The 24,021-nt window shown below is 41.1% G+C and overlaps 1 protein-coding gene across 2 annotated transcripts in view; it reads left to right on the top strand.

The window, feature by feature from the left end:
* The window catches only part of CHST11 (carbohydrate sulfotransferase 11), a 163,162-nt gene that overhangs the window by 9,136 nt on the left and 130,005 nt on the right, over positions 1-24,021 (top strand). The gene's annotated exons all lie outside the window — the stretch shown is intronic.

The following is a 24,021-nucleotide window of genomic DNA, read 5'->3' as shown; positions in this document are numbered from 1 at the left end:
TTAAAACAAAGAGCTTTAGGTAGTTAAAATCCTTTTAAAGACTATTTGCATTATAGTGCTTTAAAGCTGATTGCTATGCAGGCAGAACAAAAATGTCTGTATTATCTGAAGTGACCTGACATGGAATAGCACATTCTGCACCCACGCTGGTGGGTACCAGGAGCCGAATATGTCCCTCTAGTGATCTGTGTTTTTACAGCCTGTATTGGAAGTGGGAACATGGAATTTATAGTAACAGAGGAGGAGGGCATTAATGCTTTTAAACACTTGGTGATTAATAACATGTGTCAGTTGGGGTCATAAATATAAAACTGATAAAGCCTGTCTTGATTATGTATTTTGGTCTTGATTAACTTCTAAAATACATTTGAGTTTCCAGATGGCAATAAGCACTTTATCTTTAGAATTAAGCATGTGTATGTGTGCATGTAATTATGAAGTTGACGTTACTGTTAATCAAGTGGGACAGGCACACCAGATAACGGTGTATTGCAAGGGAGACTATAGACACAGGCACGTAACCTCCCAGGTGTTGCTGTGTCCCACTCACTGGTTTTAGTAATTGTTACAGGATCAGTCAGCTGGACACTGTGCAAAGTTCCTGCCACCATGACACTGGCAATCCCGTGGATCATACCAGATGATCTCTGCCTCTCTACATTCCTTCCTGAATCAGACTTGGTCGTCCTTTGTGGCAAGGTTAGGGAAGCTCAGATAGGATGAACATAGCTCCCTGCTAGGCTGTTGGGTTTGGGGTTTTGTTTTGGGTAAGCCATAAGATTTTATTATTTTTTTTTCCGAAAGGAGTACACTGGATGGTTTGAATTTGCTGGTGGATGGATTGAATGATGGACTGGAGAAGTCAGTGGTTGCTTTTCAGTTGATTTTAGTGAGTACTGGGTCAGGCCTACTGTGCTGGAGCAGAGGCTTTTTGAATTTCATAAAGGGCGCACATCCCCTGTGGAGGTAGAGATATAGGATTGCAAGCTTGGGTGAAGCTCTGAACTGTTTCTCTCTTGTAAATCTGGATCAGTTCCATTCACTTGGTTATATCAATTCTGGATCAAAGGTACTGTAACAAAAAGCAGTATTCGTCCCTTTGTGTCTTCCTACAGAGCAATGTACAGTAGAATAACAGTTTTGCTTTTCTGTTTTCCCACTTATTTATCCTTCACAGAGTCTTTTCTGCAGTCAGGTGAATGGAAGTTTTTTTCCTATAGAGATACATGCTTGAAGTCTTCAAGGGGAGGGCATCTATTTTCAATAGTTTCAGTAGAAATTACATTGATGGATAAGCTGTATGTAACCATTAACATGCAGATCTTCAATATGATTGAAATCTTGTTCTGCTATAGAGCTTTTCTAACTTGCATGGAAAAGGCTATTAATACTTCTGATATGACAGCAAAAGTGTAATTGCATTAAAGAAAAAAAAAACGGGAAAAAGTTGGGGCTTCTGGAGCTGTTAACTATTTTGAGATGAAACTCTTGAGATACTAAATGAGCTGAAATGGGTGATGTAAAACAGACATGATTTAATTAAAATTGTCTTCATATTTGACTATCTTGAGCCAGCTTGTGGGGCTTTTTTCTTTTTTTTTTCCTTTTTTTTTTTTCCCCCACAGAACACACCAGTGTTTCTGCTGAGTTTTTCCCCAGTCTGTGCCAGTTTCCTGAACACTTAAAATCTTCCAGAGTAGAGAAAGGAGAATTTTTTCAGAGGATGGATGCCAGGATAGTTTGCAAAACAAAAATATACATGGGATTATTGTGTCTGAACGATTAGTAATGCACAAAGCCCATATATCAGTATAATGTCAGTGACTTACAGCCTCATCCATCTCAAGAATGCTATAGCCAGTGTGGTAAAACATTACTGTGAGAACTCTTTGTGCAACTAGAAATGCGTCTTGTTCCCCTCAGTGTGGTTGGGCACCAAGGGAAACAGACCATAATTCTTGTATGTCCAGAGTGGCTTGGGTTTTCTCCCACTGCCAGTCTGTCTATAGGCTTTTCCCCCTTTGTTTTAGTTTTCTTTGTGCTCTTCAGACCTTTTGCTTGTTTCTGCATTCATTGGGATGTGACCAGGAGATTTATTTCATGTTCCATTTCCAGCTGTGAGGGGATCTCTTGTCATCAGATTGTACTTTAGCTGCTCTTACCTTGCCAGAATGGTTTATGCCTGGTGTATTTTCCAGCATTTTTGGAGCCTAAAAACGCTACTGAACATCAATCCATGAGTGTTGCATATTGGTTAATGTCAAATCTGTGCTTTCTTGCTGTCTGTTGCAGTTGAAAGCTTTCACGAGCAGGAAGTCAAGAGCAGTGTTTCTGGAAATTTTTGAGAATTTGGGTCCAAATCTACTTCTTTGGTAGTAATACTTAATTTAATCAGAAGGCTTAAAAGTTCTTTCTTTTTCACTCTCTAGCTAGGGAAACTGAGGCATGCTCAGGAAGGGTATGTGTGCAGGGATTTGTTAAACGTTTTCCCACCAGGCTTAGTGGCACATTCAGGAATGAAACTGGATGGTAGGATGGTTTTGTTGAGCTTGTGTGATCTAAGGGCTGCAACCTCCTATAGGGTTGAAATAGACCACAGTACAACCCAAGATGTCAGATACAACCCAAGTCCCAGCACTCAGCCCAAGTGACACCACTGGAACCCCCTCCAGATGTGCTCTCTGCTTGTGAAGATGACTGTTGTGAACAGTCTTGTGTCCTTTGAAGTGCTCCTGCCAGGAAAATGCTCCTGTTGCAGATACATGGGGCTTTGAGAGCTCCTTTTGAATGCCTCTGTACAAAGTGTTGCCTCCATGAGACCACGAGTTGTGCTCCGGGGCATCCAAGTCCTGATGTTCTCTGGTTGTACTACAGAGCAGAGGCATAAACAGTTATTGTTTCTAATTTTTCACTGTGTTTGGCCTTTGTGTTTAGATTTCTGAAGTGTAAATCTTCCCTGTGTATGCCCTGAAAAATGTTGAATGGTCTTTCTTTTCTCGATCAGAAGTTGAAAGCATGCTTGAAGGAAAAACATCAAAACTCTTGGGAAGTAATTCTGTTTGGTGGCTTCTGATACTTCAGCATTGCATGCCAGCTTGAAGGCAGGTTGCATAAATAGAGCTTGGAAGCAAGAAGCAAAACGTTCACCTTTTCAAGCTGAGTACAGTGAAAGTTTGCTCCGTAGGAAGCATCAGATATCTCTGGTGCTTTCCTTGCTTGAGAGATGTAGTCATTGACTAGGTGCATAGTGTTGCCTAAAGGAAGAGGGACACTGCAGCTCAGGAACTGGATTTCTCCTGTCAGTTCTTTCCTGCCTGATGGAGACAGCATTTCAGCTACTTTATTACTCAGCTACCTTCTCCCTTGCACTAATTAGGCAACAGGCAGCCTTTTGTGTGGAAAGGTCACCTTCTATGTAGTGTTCAACACAGAAGATTAGCCGTCTAGGTGGAAGTGTCATGGCAATGCCATTATACAACTTTCTGTTGAGATGTTATGGTTTGGGCATAAACAAACTGAGGTGGAGGCCATGCCTGTGCTTAGAATGTCTTTTCCAGAATAACAAGCCTGTCTTACTCCAGATAATGTTGTGCTTGGACAGCTTTTGCCAGTGGAAGTTTTACTGGATTGATGATCAATGTTTTTGTTTTCTTTTGGTTTTGTTTTTTGTTTTCTTTTGCCTTTGTGTCCAGAGGTTTTGCCAGCAAATCTTAGTTTATTAAAACAAGGAAGAAAAGAAAAAAGAGTGCATACAATGAAGCCATATCCTTTTTATGGTCTCCCTATGTCAGTAAAGCTCTTGTGTTGATAAGGGTGAGGTGCATGAGGCATCCTGGGTTTTTACTCACACATCCATTACTAACATAGCTGTAAATTAAAATATTGTCTTTCTGTAAGACACGGTGTCCCTGCACTTTGCTCGTTTTTATTTTATTGCAGTTTTAAGGTCAAAGTTCCTATCACTTATCAAGAAGGTAACATGAGCTATCTGTGTGATGGGCTGCATCTGCTGGCTGATACTGTCCCAGATCCTTCCCTTTTAGCCCTCAATGTTTTCTGTGGTGGCTGTGGGAGATTACTGATGTTCATTCCTTGAAACAGAAAGCCCTAGTATAGCATTTCATGGATGTGTTTGCTGCTGCTCAGAATGGCCTCAGATTTAAATCTAGTATCTTTTTCAGTTCCTGTGAAGGTCTGGGACATTGGAAGTAATGCTTCATGCAGTGCAAGGTGGGGAAATTGATGCTACTTTATATCTTTGAGAGGGTATTTTCTGCCTCAGTCTTGGAAACATAAACAAAAAACTTCCCATCTATGTTGCTGAACATATGTGATTTTTTCCCACAACTGCATAGGACTAACAACTGGAGTCTGTGAGCTGCAGTGAGGCATTTTGAAGAGACAGACCTTTTGTCAGTGCTGCAAGGCATCTAGGAATACTTTTCTTCCAGCCTTTTCCTTTCCGTGCTGATCTGCAACTGCCCGTGTCCTCCTCATAGTCAAACAAGTATAGCAAAAAAATGTACCTGCGTCTGAAATTCTGGAGTTTGTTTGCTTCTTGCTCATCTGTCAGAGATTAATTTTGCATTGAATTATGAAAAATGTTACCCTGTCATGAGTTTTGGCTAGTAGTCAATTGCCAGCACACTACATCAGTGTTTGAATGTTCAGAAGGGGGACTACTTTAAAATTTCAATTATAGCCTAAAAATATGTGTAGAGTCTTTTTTTTTTTTTTTTTTTTTTTTTTTTACATTTAACTTCCTTGCTGGAAATAGCAGGGTTCTGTCATGTGTGTCATATTTTCTAGCTGTAGGCAGTTTTAAGCACGACATAGTTATGTAGCAAACTGGAAAAATGTACACCCATCTTTCTCAAGTGAAGGCATGTGGGAACAATGCTATGGCCACATCAAATACAGCACACGTGGAAATTAAAGGAGCTGGTTTTTGAGCAGACAACCAGTGTTTGCATGTTTAATTTATGTAATAACCCTTTCAGTTCCCATCTGTTCCTGTGCCCTTTGGCAAGTGGGTTTGCTGTTTTCTAACATGTGAAAACGTTGTCAAGTTCAGTGAATAAGACTTGGATTTTATTTAATTGCTGCTTTGTCTGTTAGGAGTTGGCCCTTAGGGAGAAGAGGTTGACCCCAGGAAGTAGGGAAGCTTTGTTTTCCCAGGCTGTCAATAATCTGTCAGTACAATACAAGGTTGAGAGTTCAAAATTGATAGTTGAGTGCTTATGCCCCGAATGTGTCTCACTTTCTCATACACAAGTGAGGCGGCTGCAACGAGGTCATGCTGTACATGTGATCTGAGAACCCTGTGTTTGTGTTTCTGCATTCATGGCTAAAGTATAACTGGAACTTATTGTGAAGGATGTTTATTTAGAACAGAGGGTGCAAAGATGAGTTCATATTCAAGTGGACCATAGCAATTAGCTGTCAGGAAGGAGGAGTCTGTTCCTGCTTTACTTTTACTTCTGTTCTTGTTCTTCTGCAGTGCCAGGGCCCGCTCCACCTCTATGGCTCTGCTGAAGCAGAGTCCTGGGGTAGGCACACTGCAGACCAGATCTGGTGTGCCTGACAGGCAGTGGCAACATATTTACTAGAGCTGGTCTGAACCTGTCCAGTTCAACATAGGTAGGGGATAGCACCAGCACAATAGGAAAACAAGTTACTGCTTGAAAACAATTGCTGGCTACCAAAACTGATAATTCTGATGGATTTATTCCAACTTAAGTGTAAGCATGTGTGACCCCAATTACCACTTTACTTCTGCAATTGCTTTGAACTGGGTTTGTGTCAGATACAGGCTTCATGGGAGCTCCAAAGTATGGACAGAAAAAACACTCACTCTTCCATTACTACCAGAGTAAGGGTACGTACATCCATGTCTGCAGCATGGTAAGCCAAGCATAGGTTGTCCATAGCTTCCTCTTTGTGTTCTTCGCTGTCTGCTTTGAGATGCCTTAAACCAATACAATGAGCTTGTGCTTGGTGAGTTGGTCAGCTGGCCTCCTTCCTAGGGCAGGCAGGTGTCCTGCTTTGTAAGTTGTTAGGCTGAGCTGGCTCTATGAGCAGTGTGGACTCACGGTATCTGTGTTGGCATGAGCTTTGCCCCAGCTCTGTTCTTGAATGGTGCTGCTAACAGTGGCTTTGTGGGTCGTCTGCTACACTGGGAGACTAGGTTGCAGTAAAATGGCCAAATCAGAAAAATTAACCTTCTTCCTAGCATAAGCCCATAACTATTCAGGAAGTGGTTGGAGGAGCCAGAAGTTCAACCTACTAAGCTCCAGGCTTACTACTGAACTATCATGTCTTTGGGCAATGACAGCAGAGGAAGGACAAGCAAGCTGGGAAGGAAGAGGTGGTCCTGGTGACAGAGGTGCAACTCTAGGGAGGTTGGTCAGGGCAGTTGAGATCTGTTGATGCCCTCAGGGCCGTGGCAGTAGGTTTGGTAGCTCGTTTTCATGATCTACTAACTTACTGACTTCTGAAAAAGCTCTTCTGACAGGCATCACAGATGGCCTTGTGCTGCAGAGGAGCCCAGAATGATAGGCAGTGAGAAGAATTTGCTGTACCAGTTGTTCTGCCACCATAATCATAAGGGTTTCATGTTTTGTGTAATGGGTTACAGTTAGTCTTGGCTCTTAGGCTTTCCCAGATCTGGATGTTAAATGTGAAGATGCTTTGAGGGTGGAAAGGAAAGGCATTATGTAGACAGAGCCTACTAGGGGAATCTGTTTCATCATGAATATTTATTCAAAGGAAACCCAATTATGTTCTGCTAAATTGACACACGTAGCTTGGACGTGTTCAGAGAGGGACAGGACTGGCTTTTGAAGTGTATGGTCCCTGGCAGAGTTAGCTGATGATGTGCAAGAACGTCGAAGGTCGTGGCTTTTGTTGCTTCCTCTTTTTCGGCCGTGAACCTGCTGGCCCTTTTGTCTGGCTGCGGTGGTGCTGGCACGCAAACTACACCACACTACTCCATGCTGGGCCATTCCTTATGGTTAATGTAGGTATGCCTCTCAAGCTGGAACTGATGGTGAAGCAGGCAAAACCTGATCAAAGCACATGCCTAATTGGATTTTTAGATCTTACTTTAAAAATGCTGGATTTTCAAGTACTCCCATTAGTGGGCATTAGTTCTGAGGAGAAATGTGTCACCAGATAGGTTTTTTTTGAGTCAAAATTTAAGTATAATTAAAAAGAGATTACTGAACCTAATATTGTTAAAAGAAATGCTTTAATGAAATAAAGAACACCACTGGAACCTGTGGCTGCATGTAGGAAGTGTGCTCTGACCCATTGCTTGCAGCTTGATATTAAGGCAAGAGAAGCATTTTTTGTAAGTATGAAAAAAGGGAGCAGATGCTCACTGGGGCTTCCTTACACTTGGCTCTGCAGAAGGTTTTTTTGGAGGGAGGGGAATTGTATTTCCAAAGGAGTGAGCAGAAGAAACATATGTGGGTTCAGCCAAGAAGTGTCAACCTAACTAGCAACAGATTCTGCAAGTTTGTAATGAAATAATAAACCAATAAGTAAAATTTTAATTATTAATTTACATTTTTATCCTTTTTCCATGTATCCTTAATTTGAAAATTAGTATTCTTTTTCTGTGTTGCAGTGCTTTTCATTCTGATAGTCACCACCTTAGGGGCAGGGTTATCAGTGCAAAGAAATACTTCAGATTAAATTGGGAGGTAACAGTGAGAGCAGTTTATCTTTAGTAGTAAGGACAAGTTTCCCTAATTTTCAATTGTGTCACTCAATTCTATTATGACAGGAATTTATTAATCTTATGAGCAATTTAGTATGCTACTTTCTACTGCTAAAGATTGCATTTTTAAGAGGCATTATTGATTAATATGGTTAGGGTTTGTGTTTTACCACCGCAGTTATTCTTAGCTGCAATTTCTGTCTTGTATTTGACTGCTTTTCCTTTTCCTGAAATATGTTATTCAGGGACAATGTCTTAAGGAAGACCTTTTCACCTGTGCACAGGACTGGAAAACAGAAGTAATTAATTGACAGGAGGGCCAAGAATACTTAGAAGCCATAGGAGAGTCTCTTAGGACTTTTCTAGCAAGCCTTACCAGTGTGATTTGTTTGATATTTTTATTTCATGCTGCTTGGCTTTGAAAGGGACTATTACAATGATAGAAATAAGCTGCAGGCTCCTGTTTTGAAGGGGGCAAGAAGGGAAAACAGATACATCACTGACATCAAAAACAAATGCATATTGGTTTATCTTCATATATCATCAGCAAAAAAACCCTCTTCTGATTTATGTTAGTCTAAAAGAGACAGATTTCATGGCATCCAAGAGCTCAGTCTTGAGCTTGGAGTTCTAGTGAAGCCAAACCTTAACTGGAGCTTAAATGGAAGGTTTGTCAAGTGATCTGGATGTAAAAAGTTAGATCTCAGGAGAGAGAATTTAAATTTATGTCAATTTATACAATGTTAATCTCTGCAGAGCAGATCTTAATTGCAAGACTGACAATTTGGGTCATGTTTGAAATTGATTAGGTGATTGGTCCTTGATAATTTTGGATGTGGTTCCAAAGCTGACTTGTGAGCTGGGATTGAGGATCAAAGCCTAAATATCACTTTGTTTTAAGCCTGAGTGTCAGACTGAGGCATCTTGTTTTAAAGTGGGTTTTTTGTTGCATATTGTAACTTGAAGTGAAAAATTCACCACTGTACTGAAAATCTTCAGTCTTTGAGGCTTAAAAGAATTATTGAAGATGAAGGTGAAACTCCTTGTGTACTTGTAAGCAGTATAAGAAGAGACCTCAGTAAGAATAAAAAAGTGCAAGTGTCGTGGAGAGTTCTGGCAAAAGAGAAACATTACTATGGAGTTAAAAGATGGATGATTGAAGGCAACAGCTTTATCTGTGTTTGAAACTGTAGCATTTGTGAGTAGGGATGTGCTGCCCTCTCTGAGGGAGGGAGGCTGTGCAGGATTTGGTAGCCTTGAGAGGGATGGCAGCTTTTAGCTGCCACTGCATCAATGCATACAACTAATGTGCTTATGGCTAATACAGTGATGAAAAGCCAATGCAGAGAATGTTTTTAGAAACATGCTTACAGACATGCCTGTAGCTGTAAATTACACCTTTAAATCACCCCTACAGACACAGCTTTCAAATTCAAGTTATTGGCATTGCTGAAGTGGAGATTGAAGTTTTCTGTCTGATTCCCAGTGGGGAAGAACAGTCGTTGCATAGAATCATCTTCCTGCCTTTCCTTACCTGTGTGATGTGCTACAGATACTACAGTGTGACAGGTGGGAGGTGAGGACAAACAGCATGGGACTGTCAGGAGGTCACAAGTGGAGAGCGTAGGGAAATACTTGTGAAAAGAATTGAGAGTAAAACAATTAAATGCACAGAGGGTGTTTGTTCATTTTCTTGAACCCTTTCTGTGTTTCTGCATGAGTTATCTGTATGTCACCTCATGGTTGTCACCTGCATCCTGTTGTCTTTGCCCTGGTCTGTCTGTTCCCGCCCCACTGCTCTGGCACGTGCCTGTCTGAGCAGGCAGTTCATCAGAAAAATTTTTTTGAAGGGGTGTGTGTGCATTCATGCACATGTCCCAAGTAGCTGTTAGTGTGTTTAATGCCTTGGGCCAGGAGGTCAGCATGGTGTGGTGAGCTGCTGGGGAGGTGTGGGTACGAACAAGTGGCAAAGTCAGAGTAGCTGATAGCAGGCACAGTTGCAGCCAGATGTACCTCTCAGTGGGCTGTCAGTGTGGCCCTACCTCAACTCCATCAGAACGGATGAGTTTCAGCAAGAAGCAGATTTACTGTCATCTTTAATGAGTTTCTTCCTTCTATTTTCCTGTTCCAGTAAGTCAGTCTGGAGTGGACTGTAACAGAGCCAGTTAAAGATTGGTACAGGGAAGAGGCACGTCTGTTTAAAAATTGCAAAGAATGAAACATTTGGCAATAACGGATGTGTCTTTTTTGGTAGGATCCAAAGAGCTCAGAAAGAGGTTTTTTTCCTCATTAGCGATCCAAATGTTGTGATCGCTCCTGTGTTTTGGAAGCGTTCTCGGCAAGGATGAGATGATGTAATTACATAAATTCAAGATTTCCTTTTTTTTTTAATGAAGAATTTATAAAGCCTTGAATGTGGAATGGGTGCTGAAACTGTTCTGGTTCTAAGTCACCTCTATAACTCCCTCTGGCACAAAAAGCACTGAAATCCAAAAGGATCTGTGTTGGTCGAAGCTGCTTTAGGGTCTGCTCTCAAGAAAAGACTTGCTGAGAATGCTTTGTGATGCGGACAGAGATGAGATGAGATGAGAAGGATTTTCTTTTAGTGTAATTTTTTATTCCAAACTTAGTATAAGCTCTCTGACCTCCAACATGCTCCGAACAACATATAATTTTTGGTGGTTCTAGGAAAACTTGATTTTTATTTTTTTTTCCAAAGTGTGTCTTGTGGCTTTGAACAAGCCCCAGAGTCTTAATTAAACATTTTTGATCAGACGTGACTCCACAGCAAGTCAAATCCTTTGCCTTCAGTGCTTTGTTTTGTTTAATCACTAGACTATTCCTCTGGTTAAAACACTGGAGCATTCCCTTTGTTAGTGTTAGGAGAGCTTCCATTAAAAGTTATTTTAACTGATCTTTTTCTGTCTTTATTCAACTTTTCAGTCTTAGTGACCTATTCCTTCCTTTCCTTTTTCCTATCTCCTGCTGCAAAATAGGTGGTTTTCAAAGTATATATTGCTTTTCTGTTCTTTGTCCTTTTTCCTGAATGCTTTTCTTGTATTCCCTTCACTCTGGCCTTGCTTTACATAGAAGTCAGCTATTCCTCAGTCACCCAACTATTGGCTTTATCACAGGAGTAGGTGTGGGTAAAACCTCTTTGAAGAGGGAAGAGTTGCATTGTCAAAGGCAGCTTTGGGGTCTCTGTAAATTACTTCCAAATTGAGTTAGTAGTTTTATCTGAATACATAATCCATCTCAATTGGGTAAAAATGTCCACACAGCAGTGTTTTGAAACATCTTTCTCCCTCTCACTAGGTTAGATTTTTCAAGCTCTGTGCTTTCTGACAACCCCCATGTTTGTTTACTTGCTTAAGGAAGTTGAAAATAAGAGTTCTGTCTGCTTTTATCCAATTGAGATGAATTAGTGTCCCTCAGACTGTTCCCAGTGAAGCAGAGGAATTAAACTTGTGACTCCCTGTTTTTCAGAAGGGAGCCCATGGTGCTGAGCTGTGGGGATTGGTGTCCCTTCCACCTTGTGAAGCTGTTCTTGGCCAAGGGGGGCAGCCAAAGTAACTCTTTATCCTGGTGATTACACAATTCCCCTCCAGCATCTTTAATTGCTGTCATCAATGAACAGCTTAATAGATTCTTCAAAATTCAGCAAAATGAGAGGGGAAAAAAACTTAAATTTTTTTGTGAAATTGTGACAAACTACTTAAAAACAAACCAAAAGAAAATTTTCTCATGACTGACCTACAGCATCTGAAATTGCCAGTTCTCCACAGGAAAGTTCAAAGTGCTTGATGGATCAGTTCTGGGCTCTGCTTTTTACTTCCCTGTGTACTCTCATTAGTCTGATTTTGGAGTCCACGATTGAGATATCAAGATTAAAACCTGGTCCATCATCTGCGAATTCAGAGAATTTAAACTGTAAAATATTTACAAAGTGCTAATGAATTCTTAGACCTCTAAACAAATCCTAGTCATACGTATTTTGTATTGAATAGAAAATCTGCCCTTCTGGAGTGACAACCAGTCCTCCTCCTCCTTAGGGATGACACTAAAATAGATTTGGCATGTGCTTTGAGTTGGCTGAGGGGCATTAATGCTAATTTGTGACAATGGTTATGGAGTATCAGTTGGCAAATGAGGGTGTTCCCTTTATAAACATGTTGTTTCAACATGCTGTGCTTTTCCTGCTCCATCTAGTGCTTATGATGGAGCTTAGGCTATTTGAATATAGGTTAGAACTAATGGGCTGCAAGCCTAATTCGTGTTGTCCCTGTTGTATTTAAGAATTTCCTCTTCTGTTCTTTCCCTGCTTCTACTTTCCTGGATATGTGATTGCAGCAACCAATTTCAAGTCATCCTTTTAATCCCTTAGGTTTCTATTGTGTGATTTTTTTTTTTTTTTTTTTGAAAGGGGGAGGGTTGATGTAATTTGGGAATATCTGAGTTCAACTGACAAATGTATCAACACAATGTGGGACCTACAGCAGTGTTTGATAATAGCTGTTCCTGCACAGTGGTTTCCAGCATTGCATTCATAGTTCCCGGAAGCTCTGGGCAACATTGAAAGAGCCTAAAACATGGTTTCAAGTAAGCAAGTTTGTATATGCTGTTAGACCAAATCTGAAACTTCTTGAGGGGCTTCATGCTCACTGGAAAACTTCAAGAACTGCATATGGAAAAGCCTGAAATTCACTGGTGTTGGCTCACTTTTCTTCAGTCTGCAAGAGCAACATGGTGCTGAAACAAGGAACTTCAGTTTTCCACAGATGTTGTTGTCTTTACAGATTTCTAATGATGTTTTGGGTGTTCCTAATATCCAGTCTAACCCTTTCCGGCCCCAACTTGAGAACATTTCCTCTTGTCCTGTCACTTGTTACCAGGGAGAACCAACCCATACCTAACTACACCCTCCTTTTATGCAATAATATACCCAAAGCCATTGCTGAAAGAGGTGAAAGTGCCTTATAGATCGGCACATTTATCCTGGCCAAAGCTCTCGTTGGGAATAAAGAAAGGCTTCATGGCAAGGACTGCTAGAGGTACTTGCGGTAGTTCTGCTTTGACAAGCAGTATCAGATGTTGGATCAAGATGTGGAGCCTGTAATGTCTCCTATCATGTGGAAAAGCCACATGGTAAAAAGCTGATCCACTAAGGAACCTTTGGAGAATGGTGGTGATAGGCACCATCTTTGGCTGTGTGAGTTGAGTATATTAAGTGGCTAAGATGAAGCCATGTAGGTGGAAGTGCAAGGTGAGTTCAAAGGTGTGTCAACCAGGTATGCACTCTGAAAGCACTAGATGGTTAAAAAAACCCACCCCAAACCCAACCCTTCTCATGGTAGACTTTGCAGTCTGTAATAAAGCACATGACCAATTTCATGAGGGTTTGCTGTAGAACACCAGGAGGACAATGAAACACCAGTAATAATTAACATCTTCAAGGCTGAATTTCAGTGTGAAGCAGGCACTGTTAAAATGAATGAGTGCTTGAGGGAATGGCAAAGAGAAACCTGTTTGTTAAACAAAGGTTCATTCTTTCAGATCTGCTGCACATCTCTTGGTAAATAGATACTAGATGTGTAGGTAAATCCATGCCCACATGGTAATATGGGAAAGAGGTTTAAATTCTGATTTTTAAAAATGATTAACTGACTAGTATTTGAATAAATACCAAAATTTAGTGAAGTGTAACCAGAGAGGCTACTTTTTTTCCCCCTCTCCTTAGTTAATTATTAATGACTTCCCTAACAGTTTCAAACTCATGTATTCCATTGGATGGGAGGAAGCAAAGAAGGAATTTGAGTCACATACCTACAAGTTGCTGAGTGTAATCAGTGGGGTGGGAGGTCACCTGGCCTTCTTTCTAGTTTTCAGTTTGTGGCAGGAAACTGTTTGCAGGCCATGGCTCAAACAAAGTGGGTTCTTCACTCCAAAGCTTGCCTGTATTACTTGCACTGAGAGAGATGCCTGTTTTGGGAGTGGAGTCCCAAAATACTATACCTTATTTAGTAATGCCATAAAATTTTGGACTTTTCTCAGTTTAGAGAGGAGAGTTCTTTCCAAAGCTTGATGTCTGGCTGCAAGAGGAACCTTCTGCACAATCTTTCTCAGATCAAAAGCACTAGACAGAGCAGGTATACTAGGACTCCTTTATGGGTCCCCAAGCTTAGATCATCACAAGAAGAATGATGATGGCTGCTTCCACTAATATCCTTGTTTGAAATAAACAGACCTCCTTGCTATGAAGCGCCCAGGTCTGTCTTTCAGTGTTAGCTGTGAGTGTTTCACTCTGGTGAGAGGAGACTGCTGTTTGCAACCATCTTGACAAGAATGGCACAAGATAAGGGAGATTGATTAGTATTAAAAAGGATGTACAAATACATGTACTTTGGGTATGAATAACTTAGAACCACCAGAATTGCTTTTGCAAAGAAGGAAGTAAAATATTTAAAAGTTTGGCACCTCTTTATTTTATGAAAGGTGTCTTACAGTATGGCTACATGCAGTAGTAAGAAGCAAAGATCTGTCCTGAACATGATTCCCAAGAGTAACTAACCTGAGTCATGCCTTCAAGAAAAAGCACCCAAGCCTTGTGAGAGTCATGATCACTCTATTCCCCCTGGGAAATATATGGGTTTTACTTGAAAGATAACACTATATTTTGGGTCTCTATAGTTTTGTTTTACAGTCTGTGTGCCTGAATAGAAAAAAACTATTAGATGGTTCAGTTCCATACTCCAAAGGCTAATTGAAATTGTGTCTTAGATCTGTATGCCCCAAAGTATTTAACATACAAATAAGTGATAACTGCACCTTTTCATGGGTCTTTCACATGGTGTATGGGTTTGTTAGCTTTTTTTTTTTGAGAAATTTACCCATTTTGCTCATTCAAAAAGTCTAAAATATGACAAGATGGTGGCACAATTTCATGGGGTTGTTGCTACTGCCTTTTTTTTTTTTTGCTAAATCCCCCAAACCCTTTGGGGGATTTTACAGATTGTAAGGCAGAAGATGGGCATAGATCTGAAAATGTGGAAAAACACCAAAGATCCTATTAGTGTTCTGACAGCAGGTTTTCACTCCAATCCCTCTGGTGATAACAAACCACTTCCACTTTCTAATAAAGTTAGCTAAATGAGCATTTGGCTGTATCTGTTGCTAAAACCAGTTCAAGCTACTGGGTGTGCTTGGGCATTCAGATGCTATGATAAATCCTTTCTTGCAGCCTGTTCCAGTTAAAGTTAGTCACAATTCTTGTCCAGCAGCTTGATCCAAGGGCCATTGCTATAATAACAGCACATTGTTCTTCCCACTAGGATGTGCACAAGACACTAGCTGCAGTATAAAAGCATTATACTCTTAAAATTGGATGTTGAGTTGAACAAGGTAAAGTAAGCTGTGACATTAACCACTTTTCTTCAGAAGTAGTGAAAGTCTAAGAAAGCCAGTTCAATTTAGTGTTTTCATTGAATCTAATTAAAATTACATGACCTAAAAGAAGATACTACTCTTTGATAGAACCTACTTCCGTGAAAGCATTTTGGAGCAGGAACCACCATCTCTTCCTGCCTTGAGGCCACTTAAGGCAGTGCTTCTCTGCCTCATGGCTGGACTTCTACAAGCAGATAATTACCTTGTGAATGTGTGTGTCTCTGTTATCTTGACCTTGCAGCTGTCTCTCTGATTGTAGATTATGTAGTAGAACAAAAACTTGTTCTTTGAAGCTGGCAGCAGTTCTCAGTATCTGTATGAAGCAGTAACAGAAAACTGCTTATTGTTACTCTTGTGTGAAAATAAGGCAAGTTTAGCATGATAGAACTTGGAAAAGATCAGACTTGTGAAACCATGGCAAATAGTAGATAAAGCTTGTTGTGTTGTGTGGGGTTTTTTTTCCTCTAGTTGCTGTTCTCTTTCATCTTTTGCTAGTAATTTAGACCAAGTGTGCTTTTTAAGCGTGGTACTTCAAGTTGCTCATCCTTGTGTTTTAAACAAATCATGGTTACTTTTGGTCATGGGAGTGCATGGCTTTGGAGCACTTCAACAAAGTGAAATTATTTGAAAAGAGTTGCTCTGTATAAGACAGAGACAGCCTAGTTGTTTTTCCATTGCTTTTAGTCAGGTTTTGTTCGGTTGCAGTGATATGTGCTGCTTTCTTGTTAGAAGATGTCTTTTCATAGCTTAGTAACTCCACTCCAAGTATTTTGGTCCTCCCAATGAAAATTCAGATTTCTTCCATCAAGATTTCAAATTCACTATTGCTTTTCACACTTAACTTGATTCCTGCATAATTTCACTTGTGGGCTCTGGAAGGTGGGAATTGTTCCAGGTCCTCAGGCTGGAGTGAGAGGTGTTGGCTCCAACAACCCCACGGTGCAGGATCTGGCCTTCCTCGCTGTGGGATGTGTGGGTGTGAGGAGGAGACTCCAAGATTCAGACTGCAGAGGGGTTTGCCATTCATCATCACAAGGCTGGAACATCTGAAGTAGACTGACTCATCCCCATCCTAGTGACTCACTATATGTCTTCTTTTTCCTGGGTGGAAATATAACTCCTTTGTTTCTAATGGGAATGCAAAGTGAGAGTCAGACCATAGATACCAGTTTGCATTAGGAAAAGGCAAATACACATTCAGAAGTATTTTTATTACAGGAGACTTGGTATCCTAGGAAATGGATGCTCATTTGGTTTGAGGCAAGAACTGAGTCAAAATGTGTATTCTTTCAGCTGTCAGGACTGGGGAAGGACGCTCTGACACAGAAATGAAGTAGCTTGTACATGATTGTATTGGGTTCAGTGCAGAGTCAGGAAGTGAATACATCTCCCCTTAGTCATCTCTGGTCCTGTCATCAGCCACTACACCTTGGAGTGTTTCAACTGAGTTTGTCTTTTCTCCTCTGCAGTATGCCAGTAGAAGTGGATTTGTTTTTCCACAACTCTGATGGTCAGAAGAGCCTCTTCCTACGTCAGTTTTTTTCTTTTACGTAATTGTTTTAGTTAAAATACAAGAATTTTCTTACAGGAGCTCTTATGCTAGTCTCCTACTGAAAGGTCTGCCTCCACTGTTTTTTCAGTGTGACATTGTAGTTGCAATATTCCCTCCTCTGTGCTCAAATGTTGTACTTTCGTGTAATGTGCGTACACTGAGGACCTGATTGACCAGTGTCTTTCTGTGCATTTACATAGAGGCTTATAATAGGGTTAGCAAAGTTGAATTTTGTGTCAAACCAAGTCATGCTGTCCTATATTTTCACTGAACTTTTCTCTCCTGATTTTAAATTTGCTTTTAACGTGTATTTTTGCCTATTACGTGGAACTTTCAGAACCACACCACAGCTGTCTGTCTCTGGAAGAGCTGCTGCAGTACTTTTGCGTTACCCTCTAACATAAGCTCCCTGTTAAGGCTGTATGTACATACACACCCACCCTCTCGCTGGGGAAGGATGTGCATCAGAGGAGCCCATTGCAGGTGCTGGATCCATAACCTGGATGGAGAGCTAAGAGAGGAGGGTGGGAGCAGGCAGCTGACAGGAGCCACTACAATTATGCAGACCTGCAAAGTAGTTTAGCTTTTTTAGCAGGAATAGATTAATAATTTTGTGGAAGGAAGGTGCCAAGAGTTCAGTTCTTTCAGAATAATTCTGCTTCTTTCTGATAGCTATAAAATAAAATCTGCTATTCCTGCTTGCTATCTGCACGCAGATCTGCATATATTAGCCCCTCCCACTTACAGCCTACCACATTCTTTTTTATTTAGTGCTTACATTGAGGCAACAGTGAATGACAGAAACTTACTCTCCTGCAAGTCTAAGTGTGAATGTGCTTAAATGTGAAAAAGTCATGTTGACTGGCACCTGGCATGTGGATAGCAGCTTGGAAGGTCTGTGCCCCAGGCTCTGTGTGCATCACTGGGGGTTGTGGGGTATGTGTGTGATGATGGATGTAAACATAATTTCTAAGGCTTCTGCTTGCTTGCTGTTACTGTAATTTGTGTTTTTCCTAGTGACCTTGGAATGACATCAATATTGCTTATCTTAAATTTAAGCCACTTGATACTATTTCCTGCCAGCATCGCCACGGGCAGGGCTGTGGGGTGAGTCTGGCTGGGGCTCAGGCAAGATGCAGCCACATCTGGTTTCTCAACTTTGCACTGAGACACTTGTGTCACAGGGAAGGAGTAACAATGTGGGCAGCTCTCTTCTGGTCAGAGGATTTTATGCTGAATCTTGTTTTCCATGGCTACTCATGAAATCATCAGGGTAGTTCTGCATCTGAGCACGAGCAGTGTGAGGGAAACCTTGTCTTGCATCTGTCTGGGGAAGTGTTTAATGAGGCAGAACAACATACCCTAAATATTTTACTGAAGGATAGAGAGTATTTTAAACAGGAATGACTAATACAGGTGCTGTCCATGTTCTTTTTTGGTTAGTCAAGGTAGTAGATCCAGACTTTTCTGTTTCATCAAAACCACTGTGGGAAAGAATTGAAAGAAGGTTGGATCTGGTCTGTGAAGGATGATGTGCTCTGATCAGGAACTGAAATAAAAGTCTGTCTGAACTATAACAGTATTTTGTCAAGATGACACTTTTCCTGGCCTGACATTGCATTGCAGGGCTTCAGTATTTAGACTGAAGGGCTTTGCACTGTTCTTCAGCTCCTTTGTAAGCTGAACAGCACTTCTCCCCCACACATACATGACCTTCAAAAGTCAAAGTGTCTGTGTAATAAAGATAGATGACTTTCAGTTGCAATAGCTTTTTTTGTTTGCTTTGCCTAAATTGAATTGTCTTGAAATCAATAGCTGATTTATCTGAAGTTCACACTTTGTTGTTGACTTATTGATACTTTTCTAAGTGCACAGTTTATTAAACATTAGAGTAGTCCTCACAAGATCTACTGGTTTAAGTTTTGAATTTTCTTGCATTAAAACTTCTTTTCCAAAACTTTTTAGAAAGTCATTAACAGCCTTCAGCCCACAAAATTTATATAAAGAATTTTCTTTTGACTCTGAATTTGTTAAACCTACATTAGTGTGAGATGTTACTTGTTTCTGAGACAGTTCTTGTAAATTTGGTTTAAAATGTTGTTCAGAAACATGAGATAAGGCTGTCTTCAACTTGCAAAAAGATGATTCAAGACACTCATCTCTCTTCTAGTGAATGATTGTCAGAAATTGGTTAGGGTTCATCTAAGGAACCTTTCCCAAGTAGCAAGTATGGAAATGTGACATATGAAGGAAACATTTTTAAGAAGGGTTTAGGCATTCATTCTTTTTTTCAGGATTTCAGCACCAGGATTTGAGGTTCTCTTCTCTCTTCCTTCTCTTTTCCAAATGTTCAGATTTGATGTAGTCCCTAAAAAGGGACTAGATTATTGAAAAGCTCCATTATTCAGGGAACCTCATTTCATTGAGGTTCTTTTGCCAGTCTGGGTAGCAACTGCCCCGGATTCTGCTTCTTGACACTTTTTCCTTTTCCTAAATGGCCTTAGGGGATTTCAGAACATGTTCTGAGATCTTGATGAGTAGCATTTACTGTTTTGTTGCAACGAACCGGGAGAGCTGAAGAGTAGCCAAGCAGTGTGGTCTTTCCAGAGAGCATCAGTGGTAAAAAGTTGAGGATAATATCTAGACATCTTGGATCATGGGTGCATATTGTAACTGCTGAGGTACATACACTCACCAGGTACTGAAATAAAAAGTTTATATTATTATATATATAATCCAGAGCTGGATGTTTTGGGTTCCATGTGGAGGTTACTGGTTGAATTATTTGACATGTTATAGACTTTCTCATAGGAACTTAAGGAAGCTTCATTGTGACTTCCCATGTGTTTAAGGCATTGCCATTTTAATTTTAATGACTGTAAAGGAAATATCTTTGTGGAACACTAACCTTAATAGACTTTCTTTTAGGAAGCCAAATACAGAGCATAGTTTCTTAAGCTCATTTTTCGTCTGTAAAAGATCATAGTTGAGCAGAAATCCTGTCAGAATTTTGTCCCAGACTCCCAAAAAAACTCTGTCGGGATGGGAACAGAAGAGTGTGACAGAGGAGATAAGATATAACAGAAAAGATAAGTGTATTTTGGACTCAGCAGTCTGTTATTACATCCTACCCCCGGTGCAGCTCTCTCTGGAGTGTGTAAATGCGTGTCCTACACAACCAAAGTAAAAGACTACTTTTACTACTTTTACCCAAGGTGGGTAGCACCTTGGTGTGCAGGTAGTTCCATTAGCTTTAGCAAAACTACTTGTAGTGAAAGGTACTGAACAGTGCAAGTAAGGGCACAGTTTGTCTTCTGTTGCAGTGGCACCAGCTTAGGGCTGTATAGTTGCTGCTTCTGCTTGAGTATTTCTGCTGCCCCACTATGCCCTATTAAGCAGCTGCCCATGTCTAGTCAGCTGTGATCTGTCTGATTGTGCTCTGTGAATGATTTGGTTTGGTTTTTAACCCAGTTTATTTCATAGGACCAGATGAAGGCACAAGTAGGCATATTTTTGAGTGCTCCACTCAGCTTTGCAGTTAGCTCTATCATCCCTGTTGTGGGGACAGTGACAGCAATAAGTTTCATATAGACTGTTGATTTTACTGACTACCCTACAACGAAAAGTAAACATTCAAGATCTTTTATGCATTTTCAGTATGCTTCCTCATTCTCACTGTGGCAGTATGGACCATGCTCTTCTGCTCCTTCATCTCCTCTCAGGAGCTGGTGGCCATGAGCGAGCAATGAGTCACACACCACTGGTAGATCAGAGTTGGATGTGCCTGATGAGCAGGGAGGAGAGAGAAGGACAGAGCTGAATGGCATCCCTGGAATCATGCATGCAGCATTCAGGGATTGGAGGGGTCCTGCCAGGGAGGTGGCTCCTCAGCTGCAAACTGCCCTGCAACCACCCACCTACCTTGTGACGTGATGTGTTGCTTCTGTATTGTGAAAAAAACCCCTGGCAGAGCCAAAGACTGTATTGAATATTTGCTGCAGTGGGCATTGTCATTGCCAGATCATCACTCATGAGCTTGCTCCTGGGTGCCCTTAGATGTAAACTATGGGGTGCTTATGTTTTTCATAGAACGTTGTCATAGAATCACAGAATGGTTTGGGTTGGAAGGGACCTTAAAGATGACCTAGTTTCAAGCCCCCTGCTGTGGTCAGGGACACCTTGCACTCGACCAGGTTGCTCAGTGCCCCATCCAGCCTGGTGTTGAACACTGCTAGGGATGGAGCATCCACAACTTCTCTGGGCAACGTGTTCCAGTGCCTTACCACCCTCACAGTTAAGAATTTCTTCCTTATATCTAATCTAAGCCCACTCTCCTTCAGTTTAAAGCCATTGCCCCTTGTCCTGTCACTACATGCCCTTGTAAAAGGTCCCTCTCCCGCTTTCTTGCAGGCCCTCTTTAGGTACTGGAAGGTGATATAAGGTCTGCCTGGAGCCTTCTGTTCTCCAGGCTAAACAACCCCAACTCTCTCAGACTGTTTTCATAGGAGAGATGTTGTATGCCTCTGATCATCTCTCTATGGCTATCCTCTGGACTTGCTCCAACAGGTCCAGATCCTTCTTATATTGGGGACCCCAGAGCTGTACGCAGCTCTCCAAGTGGGATCTCATGAGAGCAGAGTAGAGGGGCAGAATCACCTCCCTTGACCTGCTGGCCACGCTGCTTTTGATGCAGTCCAGGACAGGGTTAGTTTTCTGGGCTGCAGGCACACATTGCAGCTCATGTTGAGCTTCTCATCCTTCTCCCCCTCAACCCCTTCTCCTTGGGGCTGCTCTCAATCCATTCTCCACTCAGCTTTCATTTGTGCTTGGGGTTGCCCTGACCTTTATACTTTAATGACAATTATTTGTCACACTTCTGCATTTGTACTGCTAGCATGCAGCACTGAGGTCTCCTGCAGGGCTCAGATGGATATCTTAATTAAAAAAAAAAAAATCTGTCATACTGTGTATAAATACATTTAGAAGTAATTTAAGGAACTTGGAAAGCTGCAGATCTCTGTGAGGGTATTTTCTGTTTCAAAGAGATTGCTGACACTTATGGCAAGACATCTGTTATCTGAGCAGCCCTGCAAGGCACTGAACAATAGACCTGTTCTTTGGCAGGCCTTCATAGTCACCAGCATCCAAGAATAGCATGTGGAAGGTCTCCACTCAATAGCAGTTGATGTTGATATGTGCAAGCAGGTGTGTACTTTAATTCTTTGTCATATGGAGTCTCAGACCTTTGTTGCTACAGTTTCTGACTCAGGACTACTCTATTCATGGTCAAATCCTGGCCACCTTTGGAGAAATAACTTCTGTGTCCCTTCTGTTGAGGTGTATAAAAAGCCCCTTGGAAGAGCAGAATACACTTACCCACTACCAGCACTACCATGAGGAAGCTTCCTGCTGCAGCTATGGATTTTGTGCTGGGAGCACTGCCTCTTAACATCTTTCTTCACTGCCTCTTAACATCTTTCTTCACTGCCTCTTAACATCTTTCTTTCATCTTACCTCTTAGCATCGCCTCCATGCAATGTAGAATTTCTGCTGTGTTATGAGGGCTAAGACATGTGGCAACTTTTTTTTATGGGGAACATTGGTAGTCTCTCTCCTCTGCTGCTTACGTTCCTGAGATTTCCAGGAATTAGATGACTTGGAGATTCCCATGTCATGTTTGGTTCAAAGTTGCCCTAAACTTAATAGGAAGAGAAACAAAGGCATAGGTTGGGCTATGTCTTCACAGAGATACTCTCTTATGGTTGAAGGAGAAGAAGCTTATAGCTTAGAAAGTGTTGGTTTTTTTTCCAATACCTATCTTCAGAGTTGGTAAGAACTGACTTCAGTCCCACTTGAAACATTGATCTCTGGATTGGAAAACCTGAAACTGCTCTAATGCAAACTAGAAATCAGAGACTTGGAGCACTGAATTGCTTTCCCTGATGCTGCTAATTTCCCTGCAGGTATCTTCCCTGTGCCTGGAGGCTCTAAGACTTGGGGCTTTGAATCCGTACTGAGTGTGCACAGGGAGGAAACAACATGTGCCATTGGAAAGCTAATATCTGTGATTTTCTAATTCTCTGCACCCCTGATTTAGTTAGTTTTTTGAAGAAGGAGAAATCATGTGACAACATGCCCAACACTAGGAGGCAATAGAACCATCATGCCTGGAGTTCTAGAGACTGGTGAGTTCTCTGGAAAATGCTTTAGCTGAGTATGTTATGTTTAGGAACAAGGGATCTGAGGAGAGGGCCAGAAATAAGGATGAAACTTCAGTTGATTTGAGCTGATGTCATTTGTGATCAGGCTTTCAATAGCAAATCTGGCATAGAACAGGCGAGATGCAGTACAGATGGTCTAAGGGAATGGACAAATAGAAGTGAAAACTAAGACAAACTGACATTTATTTTCTTGTGCCTGCAGTTTGGAAGAGTATCCTGTTTGAGAGTGGAGTTGCTTCTGAGTGCATTTTCTCTAGTAAATGGAATATTTTACAGCTCAAATCTGGTCTAGACCGTTTTGCCACAAAATTTTAACATTCTTTTGAGATCATTAAAAAAAAGTTCTGGCCACATTTGAACAAGTGGCTTTTCATTGACTGCTCACCCTCACTTCAGCCATAAGAGTAAAACATTCTTTTTCTCCATGGTGATCTGGCTGCCAAGGAGGAGAAGAATTGTCCTTTGGATTAAATGTGGGGCAACAGGAAGAGATAGTTTCTTTTTGATAGCTGTGTGTTTATTAATTCTCAGCCCAGCAGCAAGCTGTGGGGGTTCAGGTTACAGCTCACTTTGCTTTGGGACAGTGCCTCAGCACTAATATTGATTTAGAAGTGACTGTCCCAGAGCAGGTATGGCATTAAAAATTGCCTGTCTCAATTGCAATAATTGTATGTCTCAATCCTTAGTAAAGATAAGAACAAAAAAATAAAAATTGAGTTATAAAACCCCACCACCCCCCACCACCAAAAAAAACCCCAAACAAACAAGCAAACAAAACAAAAAAATATCCAAAACCTGCCAGTTAGCCTTATATACTTTTTATTTCCTGTAGTGAGATGGCTGGTGTGACTGAAATTAAGTATCCATTTAAGTGCTTGCAGAATTGAAGCCTAGAAAAGGGTGCAGCCCTCAGGATCCTAACAAGAGTATGAAGTAAAATTTTACTTCTTGTCTTCACAGCCTTCTCTGTAGTGCAATTTGCAGCAAGGACTGCAGGATAGGACTTGTCTTTGCCCTGAACAATAAATCCTGCTTGAACCCTCTTCAAGACTTAAAAAAAAGGCAAAAATCCCTGCCCCATC

The sequence above is a fragment of the Lepidothrix coronata genome, unplaced genomic scaffold, assembly GCF_001604755.1.
Source record: "Lepidothrix coronata isolate B3197 unplaced genomic scaffold, Lepidothrix_coronata-1.0 Scaffold10, whole genome shotgun sequence".
Taxonomy (NCBI): domain Eukaryota; kingdom Metazoa; phylum Chordata; class Aves; order Passeriformes; family Pipridae; genus Lepidothrix; species Lepidothrix coronata.
This window is presented reverse-complemented; position numbering and strand designations above follow the sequence as displayed.